Here is a 13,705-nt window from a genome sequence, read left to right on the forward strand (position 1 = left end):
GATCCTGTGGGGGAGAGAATCCCCTTTGCAGAAAGCTGGATTTTCCTGAAGGATGTCTTCTCAGCTTTTTGGGTATAGTCCCTGGATGGCTGGTGTTTTTTCAGGAGTTACTCACCTCAGGGATATAGACCTGAGTGGTAACTGTGGTCTTTGTTAGTCGAGAGGGTTCTCCTCTCACCCAGGGAAGTCCTGAGGGCAGCTGCCCTGTTTCTGGGTTTCTTCTTGCAAATTTAATGATCAGCTGCTGTGACCCAGTTGGACATCAGGCGTGCCTCAACTGTTTGTGCTTGTGTCTGGAGCACAGCTGAGTGCTGGCGCCTCGGCCCCACTAGACTGCTAGACTTTTTCTAGGGAAGGATTGGGTGATTTAGATCAGTACAGTTTCCTTCCTTCCCCGTGGATTCTCTGGAGACACGGACTCCTAGTGTCTTTTTTTGCCCTGGCGCACACTGCTCAGTGTCCGCCAGCTGGCTGGCCACAGAAATTTGCCTGTGCCTGGAGCACAGCTGTGTGATGGCGGCTCAGTCTTTGCCAGCTGTCTGGTGCGCAGAAACTGCCTGTGTCTGCCTTTGTGGCTTTTGGGAGTCTGAGTGGCTCCCTAAGGTGGGTAATTTTCCGGGGACCTTTTCAGGTTGGGGGTGAGCTGAGTGCTCTGAGATCAGACCCGCCGTTTCTATCTCTGGCGGCGAATCAGGCGCGCAGGCAGGCAGGGCTCTATGCCGGAACCTGGGTCCCCGGCTCTGGCTCCGGGCTGGCTCCTGGGGTGCCCGTGGAACCCGCCCGAGTCTTTTCCAGGGGATGTCTGGGTGACCTAAGGCCGGTCCCAATCGTTTCCTGTACCCTGGGGTTATCTCTCGACTGAAAATTCCAGTCTCTGATAGTGTGGTGCCCAAGGTTCAGTCTGGGACCGTGACCAGAGACACTGGCTTGTGGCTCTGGGCTGGGGCTGGGGCTGGCGGCCGGCAGCCAAGCGTCTGGCGGAACCGGGATCTCTTCCGCGGTTTAGCCGGGTGAGTTAAAAGCTGATTGAATCCCCCACCGTGGGGTATCCTCTCACCTGGGAAACACAATGACTGTGTTTTATGGCCGAGAGTTCTGATTGCTGTTCACTGTGCTGATCCTGCTGTGCTGCTGCTCAGAATGAGAGTCCTCCCGGCGCCGCCATCTTGCCCCTCCCCCGATAATTCCATCTTAATATCATAAAATTGTGATGTCATAATAACATTTTGAGGTCATATTGCCATTGTGATTTCAAAATTCCATTCTGATTTCATACCAGTATCTTTTGTTTGTGTCCATTTTGATATGGGATGGACAGTTTTACCTTTTAAACCTATGAAATATAATTTTTGAAGTTTTATGACTTAACTAGGCTGGTGTGTACTTTGCCAGCTGGAAGCCTCCTGTGTCTATCTTGCATTAGGCATGACCAATATTTATCCCCCAATAAAATATATCATGTTGAAAGGATAAGTCAGTTTCCACTGCAGTGTGACCTGCTATTTTAGTCAGAATTTAAAAGTCTTTTTGACATGGCAGGCATGCAGTTTGCATGTTTTTCTCCCAGCCTAATTTTGAGTCCTTACATTGACCAACAGAACATATCTCTTAAGCCAAAATGCCCTTTGGTACCAGTTCTTGTGTGGAAGTCCGACTTTCTGAGATTAGCTGGGCTTTTTAAAGCATGGTGACACCATCTCTCCTCAGATAAACCTAAAATTGAGGTGAATTCAATCTTTAAAACAGTAAGGACATAACATCTATCATTAAGAAAAGAGAACTTGTGCTCAGATATATTTGGTCCTTGTGGAGCTCCTGTCCTTTCCCCATCATACTAACTCCCCTTCTTTCATATGATTCTCTGTACTCTGCCTAAGGTTTGGTTATGAGTCTTTGTATCTGCTTTGAAAACACTGCTAGTTAGAGTCTTTGAGATGCGCTCAGTAGACTCCTGTCATACGTTCAATGCACATCCCATCTGTCTTTCTAAACAAGGATTGATCATCGTAACCCATGTCTGCTCTCTTGGTTATCTTTTTTAGGTATATAGATTTCGTTATGTTTATCATATCTTATAGGTCTATATAAGTGACTATATACAGTGTTTGTCTTTCTCCTTCTGGGATATTTCACTCAGAATGATCTTTTCTCGATCCCACCATTTGCCTGCAAATTCCATGATTTCCTCCTTTTTGATTGCTGAGTAGTATTCCATTGTGTAAAAATACCACAATTTCTGTACCCATTCCTCCCTTGATGGACATCTGGGTTGTTTCCAGGTGAGGGCTATTACAATTATATCTGAGAACAGGGTCTTTTCTGGGACTGACATTCAACCAAGGACCATGTATGGAACCTCTGCTCAGATGTAGCCTGTGGTAGCTCAGTAACCAATTGGTTTCCCAAAGTGAGGGGAACAAGGACTATTTCTAACAGGAACTCAATGACTGGCTCTTTGACCTCCCCACCCCCCAATGGAGGAGCAGTCCTGTTAGGCCACAGAGGAGGGCTTTGCAGCCAGTCCTGAAGATACCTGATAAAACAGGATTGGATGAATAGGGAGGAGGTCCCCCCCATCAGTGGACTTGGAAAGGGGCACTGTGGAGATGAAGGAGAGAGGGTGAGATTGGGAGGGAATGAGGGAGCAGGACAGGACTGGGATACAGAGTTAATTAAATGTAACTGATAAGAAAAAAATAAAATAAAAAATAAAGAAAAGAGAACTTACATGGTAACCTTCAGGAAAATTTTGTCATTTTGAAACTTAGACTATCTCTGCAAGTGGCTAAACATCAGCAGCTGCCATCCTGGCTTTTACTCACATATCTGTCTGTTTCTTTTTACTTTGTCTTGGGATTAAAGGAATGTGCCTTCATCAACTTGTTCAATTTTTTTTTCTCAAATCAATATAATTGTAACTTGCAGCCTTTAAAGGAAATTAAGCAAAGAGACAAGAAAATTTTAAGTTTTGGGTCAGTTTTTATGTTGTAACAAGCAAAGCCCAGTTGGTTGTTTTTTCAAATTTATTAAGTTTTAGTGATTTGGTGGACCCTTACCAGCAAGAGATGACAAGTATCTTGCAGCCAGAGAGCTTTGAATTTTAGCCTTTATTAATTTTTTTTAATTAGGAAGAGTGCCCATTCTATTGTTTGTAACTTAATATTCCATTACTTGGTTGTTTTCCCCATTTTCTTCTTGCGCTTTCTTGGAAAAGTACTCCAGAAGATTCACCACCATTAAATATATTGCAACCAGATCCATGACTATGACAACCAAAACAAAGCCAAAGTATATTAAAACACCCTCTGCCATGGCTTTTTTTTTCTTTAAATGCAGTTTTAGGCCAAGCTCTGTCTAGAGGTCAGTGTGCCTCCACATCCTTTCTTTCCAGACATGGCTGCTGAGTTTAGCTGAACTAAGCCAGCCACATTTTAAGGAAACCATTCTTGTGTATCCTCCTGTTAGAATGTAGCAGCAGCCAGTTTTGTTATGTTAAGTCTCAGTTCTGTCCAAAATAGGCCTTCTTTTGCTCCTGGGCCTGTTTAAGAGTCTCTCTTAAGTTGACCTGGGAGTTCTTAATTTTAATTTGGGTTATTGGGGTTGTATTACTGCGTGCTTATTTGCCCCACCAAATTATGTACAAATATGATTTAATGGAAATTTAGATTAGTTGGTGGCCATTTGTTGTACATTTAGATTAGCTGGGTGCCATTCGTTGATACTTATTAATAGTTACTATTGTAATATCTTTTGTTTAAGCAGCAGTTATTCCTAAACCGGCTGTATACCCCAATCACTACACACAGACTGGGATTTATTTAATTAATCTAGAACACAATGCTGGGCAATAGTTGTTCCATCCTAAACTTCCAGCACTTCATAGATACCTACCATTCAGATTTCAGTCCTTATTATGTGCTTTAATAATACCTTAGGTACGGTCCATCTCTCCATGTGGTTCCAAGACTTCTCCTTCTGATTCTCCAGTCCTCCTTGCCTGCCTCCTTCTCTTACTCCCGCAATGGATCAGGATCATCTCCATTGCTCTGCATTGTAGGGGGTTGTTTTATTGAAAATACAGAAAACAATTGGCTTGTTTAAACAAACTTGAGTAAGGTGATGCATCACAGTGCAATTTCAGGATTGAAACCAGAGAGTAGGGGACAGAAATCAACGTTTGAAATAACAAGGGTAAATTTTACACATTCCCAGAGAACTTTGTAACAACAATTTATTTACTTATTTATTTTAGACATATATCTAAATATATATAACACTGTATATACACAGTGTTCTGCCAGTATGTTGAAAGGGCACCAGATCTCATTATAGATGGTTGTGAGCCAGCGTGTGGTTACTGCAAACTGAAGAACATCTGTAAAAGAAACCAATACTCTTAATCTCTGAACTGCCTCTCCAGCTCTGGTCTCAATTTTTTTTTTAATTTCATATTCCTTAAATTTTTGGTGTCATAATAGCACTGTCAAATCATAATAACTTTGTGATGTTATAATAATATGGTTAAATCATAATTCCTTTGGGATGTAATAATACTAATGTAAGGTCATAATACCATCATGAAATCATAAAACCATTGGGTTGTCATGATATTGATGTAATGTAATAATACCATTGTATCAAATCATAATAATTTTGTGATGTTATAATAATATGGTTAAATCATAATTCCATTGGGATGTAATAATACTAATGTAAGGTCATAATACCATTGTGAAATCATAAAACCATTGGGTTGTCATGATATTGATGTAATGTAATAATACCATTGTGATGTCATAACACAATCATTTTCTAATAGTATTGTGATATGATCATAACCTTATGATGTCATAATAGCATTGTGAAATCATAATACCTGTGGGATGTCATAATAGCAGTGTAATGTCATAGTAGCATTGTAAAGTCATATAACCATTGTGATGTCGTAATAGCATTATAATGTCATAATAGCATTGAGAGGTCATACCATTGTTATGTTGTAATAGCTTTGTGATGACATAATAGCACTGGGATGTCATCATCACACTGTGATGTCAAAATAGTGTCTTGATGTCACAATACCATTGTGTGGTCATAATAGCATTGTGATTTCATAATACTATTGTGATGTCATAACAGCATTGTGATGTCATAATAGCCTTTTGAGTTCATACTACTATAATCATGTGGTAATAACATTGTGATGTCTTAATATCTTGATGATGTCATAATAACTTTGTGAAATCATAATACTATTGCTGTGTTATAATAGCACTGGGAAGTCATGATGCCTTTGTGATGTCATAATAGCATTGTGATATCATCATAGCATTGTGACATCCTAATATCTTTGCAAAATCGTACCACAGTGAAGTCATAATAGCATTTTGATATAAAAAATCCATTGGGATGTCTTACCCCAATCATGTAATACCATTATGAATTTATAATACAGTTTTATGATAATAATAACATTGTGAAGTAATAATATAATTGTGATATAATATAATTGAGATATCATAAAAGTATTGTAATATCATAGTTGCATTTTGAGGTCATAATGAAAATGTGATGTCAAAAATTCCACTACGATGTCCTAATAACAACTGAAGTCATAATAGGATTGTGATGTCATAATAACCTTAGACTATCATGATGCCATTTTTGTCATAATACCATAGTGATGTCATAATAGCACGAGATGTCATGACACCATTGTGATGACATAATACCATTAAGGTGTTAAAATAATGTTGTGATATCTTAATAGCACTGAGATGTCATGACACAATTGTGATTACATGATACAACTGAGATGTCATAATAAAGTTGTGATGTCATAATGTACTTGTGATATCATAATATCATTGAGTTGTCATAATAGCATTGTGATCTCATAATATCACAGTTAAGTCATAATAGCATTGTGAATTAATAATACCATTGTGATGTCATGATAGCATTTTTTAGTAATAACATCAATGTGATGTCATAATAGCATATTGAGGTCATAACCCAATTGTAATGTCATAAAAGAATTGTGATTTTGTCATAACATTGTTGTTATAATGTTCTTTTGAAATGTATACACCTTATCCTTGTTCCTTCAAATGCCTATTTTTACCCCTCACTTTCTCTTTTCAATCTGGATATTGCATTGTGATAATTATTCTAAGCATCCTGTCTCAACTGTGTGTAAACAGGCCTGAATAAAGCAACTAGGCACAATGTTGAGTGATGGGAGGTGCCAGAGGGCAGAAAATGATTGGGAAGAAATAGGGAAAGGGAGCAGAACTTGGAGAGCAGAGCAGAAGGAGAGATCTTGGAACACAGTGGAAAGAATAAATGAGATCAAAGACTTCACAAAAAGTCAGCAAATTGGGTAAAATCTTATTGTTAGGAAAATATGAGGGCTGGAAGGTTTAGGAGGGAATAAGTATTGACCAGCATTGTGTTCTAAGTTAACTAAATAAATACAATCTCTGTGTGGTGAAATGATTATACAGCTGTTAAAGATTAAGAGCAAGCATTAATAAAATATAAACCAATAGTAAATATTAATCATCACCTACAATATACTATTGTGAATCCATTATACCATTGTGAACACATTATACCATTGTGATGTCATAACACCATTGCAATGTCATATCATTGTGAAGATATAATAGAATTGTTATGTCATATAGCATTGTTATGTAATAATAAAATGGGATATCATGATAACATTTTTATGTCATCATTCCATGGTGATATCATAATACCATTGGAATGTCACCATAGCATTGTGATGCCATCCTATTGTGATGTCATAATACCATTGTGATATCATGATATCATTGGGATGTCTTAAAAGGATTGTAATGATGTAATAGTATTTTGAGGTCATAACACCACTCTGAAGTCAAAATTCCATTGTGATGTCATACCACAATGATGCCATAATAGAACTGTGATATATAATATGATTGTGATATGAGGACAATGATGTAATGTCATCATAGCATTGTGATGTCATAATATAATATTTTATTATTATAAAATAATATTTTATTATGCTGATGTTATAATTCAATTGTGATATATAACATATGGGGTCATATAATCATTGTGATAACATAAGTGATGTCATGATTTCACTATAATATCATAATGTTAATGTGATGTCATGAAAGCATATTGCGGTCATAACCATATTGTGATGTCATAAGAGCATTGTGACAAAATTCCAGTCTGCTGACATACCAGGTGATTTTATGAATGACCTCTTGAAAGAAATATGTGACAATTAGTCCTGAACTAAGAGTCTTGGACACAGGAACTGTCATCTCTGGGTTTAGTGCTTTCAGCTGCCCAGAATGAGGAGTGTATGGTTGATCAGCCTTTCTCTCAAGCAAGGTGTGTCCTACTCTATGGTCAGTGAGGAACATGGTCAGAGTCTCAGCGCCAAATCCCTTAAAGAAAACTGAGATCATCTTTGCCACACCCTGGAACCACACTGAAGAAGCCATCAGTCCTGAAGAGCTCTATACTTCATGCCCTTGATCACAGTTTTTCTTATGTATTTATTATGATTTGTTTACTTTGTATTCCTTCTACTGCCCCCTCAGTCTTCTCCTTCCAGTCCCACCCATTGTCCTTCTTCTACCTCAATGCCTTTCTCTATTATCCAGATAAAGGTTCTCCTCTGCCCCCTTCTATCTTACCCTAGCTTAAAGGGCACATCAGGGCTGGCTTCATCATCATCTTCTGTGGCCTGATTCGCAGGGCATTGTTCCACTTGTGTCCTCAATTACCACTATTTATGATACTCTATATGCCTCCTTTTCTGCAGGCTTTCCAGAGCTCTGAGCAGAGAGAGAATATAATAGAGAAATCCCATTTCAAGCTGGGTGTTTTAAGGTCTCTCTTTCTTCATTGTATCAGACTGTGGGTCTCTGTATTTAATCCCATTTGATGCAGAAGGAAGCATCTCTGTGGATCCAAGAACACGGCACTCATCTAGCAGTTGAGGGCACAGAGCAACATATCTTAATAAAAACAACATGGTTTGCCTGAAAATTTCCATAGGATAACCCGGGCCCACAACTCAATTTAATGCCACTCAATATACCTAGTGTAAGACCTGTTTGGTCACAATAGATAGTCTATTGGAACTATATCCCCAACTATTAGGAGACCTCCTAATAAGAAATTCACTGACTGAGGACATATCTATGCATTTAACAACTAATAATGGAATCTGGGATAATGTGGAACTCTCATGACATATGACTTTATTAATGACCACTTGAAAGAAATATGTGACACTTTTGCTGAACTAAGAGTCTTGAACACAGGAACTTATATCTCTGGGTTGTGTGATTTCAGCTGTACAGATTGAGGAATGTGGGGATGCTCAGCCTTTCTCTCAAGCATGCTGTCTATATGGCCCTTTTAATAACTGGCTCCTGAAACTTTTATTGGATTTCACCTCTTGCATGACATCATTTTCCTCTCATGTAATCAGCACCTGAGAGAATCTTGAGGTTTCCATGTAGTTGAGTAAGCAAATTTTCCTTTAATGTTTATTTATTAGGACAGCTTCCTAAGTAGGGAAGCTTCAACGAGAGGTGGGATTATGAGGAATGTTCCAAAATGACAAGGTATTCTTCTATTGTGGTCTTGGACCTGAAATTTCCTAGGTTGTGACTTTGAACTGAGCTGTTATTCAGGTACTCACTAAATATACCTTCACATTCTAAGTGATATAATACACTGGAAGGGTCTCCGGTTACTTGGGTTATTGAGTCTTAAGAGCAAGAAAATGAGAAGGAAAGAAGACAATTCCTGGGACTAGTTTGGGTGAAACAGAACATGATCAGTGTATATAAAAGGAGAAGTTATTGGTATACAGGGTATTATCTGTCAGTGAGGTTTTGGGCGGGCAGTACAGTCAGTGGCTGAAAGACCCTGTGGAGCCATTATGGTAGCTAGCAGACCTGACCCTGGGAAGATGGTGCTGCAGGTCTGGGACTCCAAGGCCTGTATTGCTGGCAGATGCTGCTAAGGGGCTAGGAGCTCCACCTCAGCAGCTACAGACCTGAGGTCAGAAGCTCCAAGCTGAGAACCTCAGATCCAGCTCTGAGCCAGCTGTGCAACCCCAAAATTGATGGATACTCCAATTCATCAGAAGCACAGGAAAATGACTTTAAAGCTATGCTTACCCAATTATTTGAGGTTCATAAAGAGGAAACAATTCTCTCAGATCAATAGTCATGCAAATTCAGAGTTACAAAGGAAATGAACAAATTTGTCAAAGATTTGACCAGTCAATTGGTTGCAAAGAAAGAGGAAATAGGCAAAATTTTTAATCAAACACAGGCAAATATAACCAAACAAATAGAGGCACAAGGAAGGATACAATTAGAGGCATATAGAGAAGAAATAAACAAAAAATAGAGACCATCATAGAAAGACAAGAATTCACATTCAAACAGATGAAGGAAATGGTGCAAGACATGCAAACAGAATTAGAATCAATAAAGAAAACAAAAACTGAGAAACCTCTGCAGCAGGAGACCTTGCAGAAAAGATCAGGAAACACAAAGATAAGCATCACTAAAAGAATACAAGAGATGGAAGAGCGAATCTTGAACTGAAGATACACTCACAGAATCTGATATTTCTCTCAAAGAAAAAGTAAAATTAGAAAAGCCCCAAGCACAAAATATACAAGAAATCAAGGATGCCATGAAAAGATGAAATCTAAGAATAATAGGAATCAATGAAAATGAAGATTTAAGACTCCAAGGTCCAAAAAAATATTTTCAAGAAAATCAAAGATGAAAAATTTCCCAACTTAAAGAAAGAGATGTCCATAAGTATACAAGGTGCCTACAGATCACCAAATAGACTAGACTACAAAAGAAATACATCACATTACACCATAGTCAAAACACTAAATCTACGGATCAAAGAAAAGATATTAAAACAGCAAGGGAAAAAGGCCAAGTAACATATGAAGGTAGACCTATGAAAATCACACCAAACTTCTCATCAGAAACTATGAAAGCCAGAGGGCCTGGGCAGGTATCATGCAGACTCTAAGAGACCATAGATGCCAACCCAGACTACTATACCCTGCAAAGCTTTTAATATAGATGGAGAAATCAAAATATTCCATGACAAAACTAAATTTATGCAATATCTACACAGCAAAACAGCTCTACACGAGATACTAGAAGGAAAATTCCAATCGAATGAAAACAACTTCACCCAAGAAAACATAGCATACAGATAATATCCCAACAAATATTAAAAGAAAATCAGCAGTGAAACAAAGTAAAACAACTCACTACAATATAAAAGGAACTAACATTCACTGGTCACTATCATATATTAAAATCAATGGACTAAACTCTCCAATAAAAAGACACAGACTAAAAGTACAGGTGTGGTAACAGGGATCCAACACTCTGTTGCATCCAAGAAATGCATCTCTGCCACAAAGACATAAGCTATCTCAGAGTAAAGGGCTATAAAAATACTGTCAAGCAAATGGACCCAGAAAACAAGATGGGGTAGCTATCCCAATATCTAATAAAATAGACTTTCAATCAAAATTAATCAAATGAGATTTGGAAAAAGCAAAAAAGGAAAAAGCAAACCAGAGGACATCACAATTCTGAACATCTATGTCCCAAATACAACAGCATGTATATTAATAAAGGAAACATTATTAAAACTCAAATCACACATTGATCCCAACCCCTTAATAGTGGGAGACTACAACACCACACTTTCACCAAGGGACAGATTATTTAGACAGAATCATAATAAAGAAATAAAGGCACTTACAGGGGTCCTAAAACACACGGACCTAATAGATGTCTACAGAACTTACCACCCAAACTCAAAAGAGTATAAATTCTTTTCAGCACCTCATGGAACCTTCTACAAAATAGACGATATAGTCAGCCACAAAGCAATCCTTAACAAATAGAAAGGGATTTAAATAATCTGCTGTATTGTATCTGAACAACATGGACTAAAGCTGGACCTCAACAACACTGGAATTAAAAAAGAAGCCTACACACAAATGGAAAATGAACTACTTGCTACTCAGTGAGAGCTGGGATAAGGAAGAAAAAAGAAAGAAATTAAAGACTAACTAGAATTCAATGAAGATGAAGGTACAACATACCCCAATTTATGGTACACAATGAAAGAAGTGCTAAGAGGAAAATTCATAGCACTAACAGCCTTGAAGAAGAAATTTGTGACATCTCATTCAAGCAACTTAAAGGCCAACCTGAAAGCCCTAGGAAAAAAAAAAGAAGCTAATACATCAAAGAGGAGCATATGGCTGGAAATAATCAATCTCAGAGCTGAAATCAATCAATTAGAAATAAATAAAACTATTCAAATAATAAATGAAACCAAGAGCTGGTTCTTTGAGAAAATCAACAAAATAGACAAACTTTTAGCCAAGCTGACTAAAAGGCAGAGAGAAACTCTCCAAATCAGCAAAACCAGAAATGAATATGGGGTCATAACTAGAGACAGTGAGGAAATCCAAACAATCATTAGGTCTTACTGCAAAATACTATATGCCACAAAATTCAAAGATCTAAAAGAAATGGACAATTTTGTAGAAAGGGTCCATCTAACAAAATTAAGTCAAGATCAGGTAGAAAGATTGAATACTCTTATATCCCCCAAGGAAATAGAAGCAGTCATCAACATTCTCCCTTCCAAAAAGCCCTGGGCCAGATGGATTCAGTGCAAAATTCTACCAGACCTTCAAGGAAGTGCTAACTCCAATTCTCTCCAAACTATTCCATAAAATAGAAAGAGAAGGAACATTACTAAACTCATTCTATGAAGCTACAGTCAAGTGTGTCAAGTGTATCTTTGACATTCTATGAAGATACAGTCAAGGTATCAAGTGTGGTTGATACCTAAACCACACAAAGACCCACCAAAAAGAGAACTTCAGACCAATCTCTCTTATGAACAGTGATTCAAAAATATTCAATAAAATCCAAGTAAACAGAATCCAAGAACACATCAAAGATATCATCCACCATGACCACATTGGCTTCATCCCAGGCATGCAAGTGAGGTTCAACATATGGAAATCCATCAATGTAATCCACCACATAAGCAAACTGAAAGAGAAAAAACACATGATCATATCCTTAGATCACAAATAAGTATTTGACATAGTCCAACACCCAATGATGTATAAAGTCTTAGGGACATCTTGGACAAAGGACACATACCTCAACATAATAAAGGCAATATACAGCAAGCCTATAGCCAACATCAAACTCAGTAGAGAGAAAATTATATCAATCCCACTGAAATCAGGGACAAGAAAAGGCTGCCCACTCTCTCCATATCTCTTCAACATTGTACTTGAAGTCCTAGCTAAAGCAATAAGACAACTAAAGGCAATCAAGGGGATACAATTTGGAAAGGAAGAGGTCAAAGTGTCAATATTCACTGATTATATGATAGTATACATCAGACCCCCAAAATTAAGAGATCTCTTTCAGCTGATAAACACCCTCAGCACATGTGGCAGGATACAAAATCAACTCAAAAAAATCAGAAGCCCTCCTGTATACCAAAGACAAAAGGGCTGAGAAATAAATCAGGGAAAAAAACACCCTTCACGATAGCCACTAATAATATGAAGTATCTTGGGGTGACTCTAACCAAGCAAGTGAAAGACCTGTTTGAAAAAAACTTCAAGTCTCTGAAGAAAGAAAGAAAGTAGATATCAGAAGATGGAAAGATCTTCCATGCTCATGCATTGGTAGGATTAACATTCTGAAAATGGCCATCCTACCAAAAGCAATCTATAGATTCTATGCAATTCCCACCAAAATACCAAATCAGTTCTCTACAGACCTTAAAAGAAAGAGTCTCAGCTTCATATGGAGAAACAAAAACCCCGGAATCTCCACAACGATCTTGTACAACAACAGATTATCTGTCGGTAACTCCATCCCTGATCTCAAAATGTACTACAGAGCAATAGTAATAAAAACTGCTTGGTATTGGCATAGAAACAGAAAGAAGGATCAATGGAACTGAAGAGAAGACCCAGAAATAAACCCACACACCTATGAATATTTGATTTTTGACAAAGAAGCCAAAACCATTCAATGCAAAACTGTCAACATCTTCAACAAATCATGCTGGTCCACTGGATGTCTATATGCAGAAAAATGAAAATAGATCCATATTCATCAACCTACACAAAAGTCCCAGTGGATGAAAGGCCTCAACATAAAACCAGATAATCTAAATTAGTTAAAATAAAGAGAGGGAAGAGCCTTGAACTCAGTGGCACAGGAGACAACCTCCTGAACAGAACACCAACAACACAGGCTCTAAGATCAACAGTCAATAAAGGTGACCTCATGAAACTGAAAAGCTTCTGTAAAGCAAAAGACACTGTCATCAAAATAAATGACACCCTACATGCTGGGAAAGGATCTTCAATAACCTTGTACCTGACAGTGGGTTGATATCCAGAATATATAAAGAACTAAAGAAGTTAAAAAGCAAAAGATCAAGTAATCCAATTAAAAAATAGTGTCCGGAGCTAAACAGAGAATTCTCTGTAGAGGAATATAGAATGGCAGAGAAACACTTAAAGAGATGCTAAACATCCTTAGCCATCTGGTAGATGCAAATCAAAACAAAAATG

This window comes from Meriones unguiculatus (assembly GCF_030254825.1).
Source record: "Meriones unguiculatus strain TT.TT164.6M chromosome Y unlocalized genomic scaffold, Bangor_MerUng_6.1 ChrY_unordered_Scaffold_23, whole genome shotgun sequence".
In the NCBI taxonomy this organism is placed as follows: domain Eukaryota; kingdom Metazoa; phylum Chordata; class Mammalia; order Rodentia; family Muridae; genus Meriones; species Meriones unguiculatus.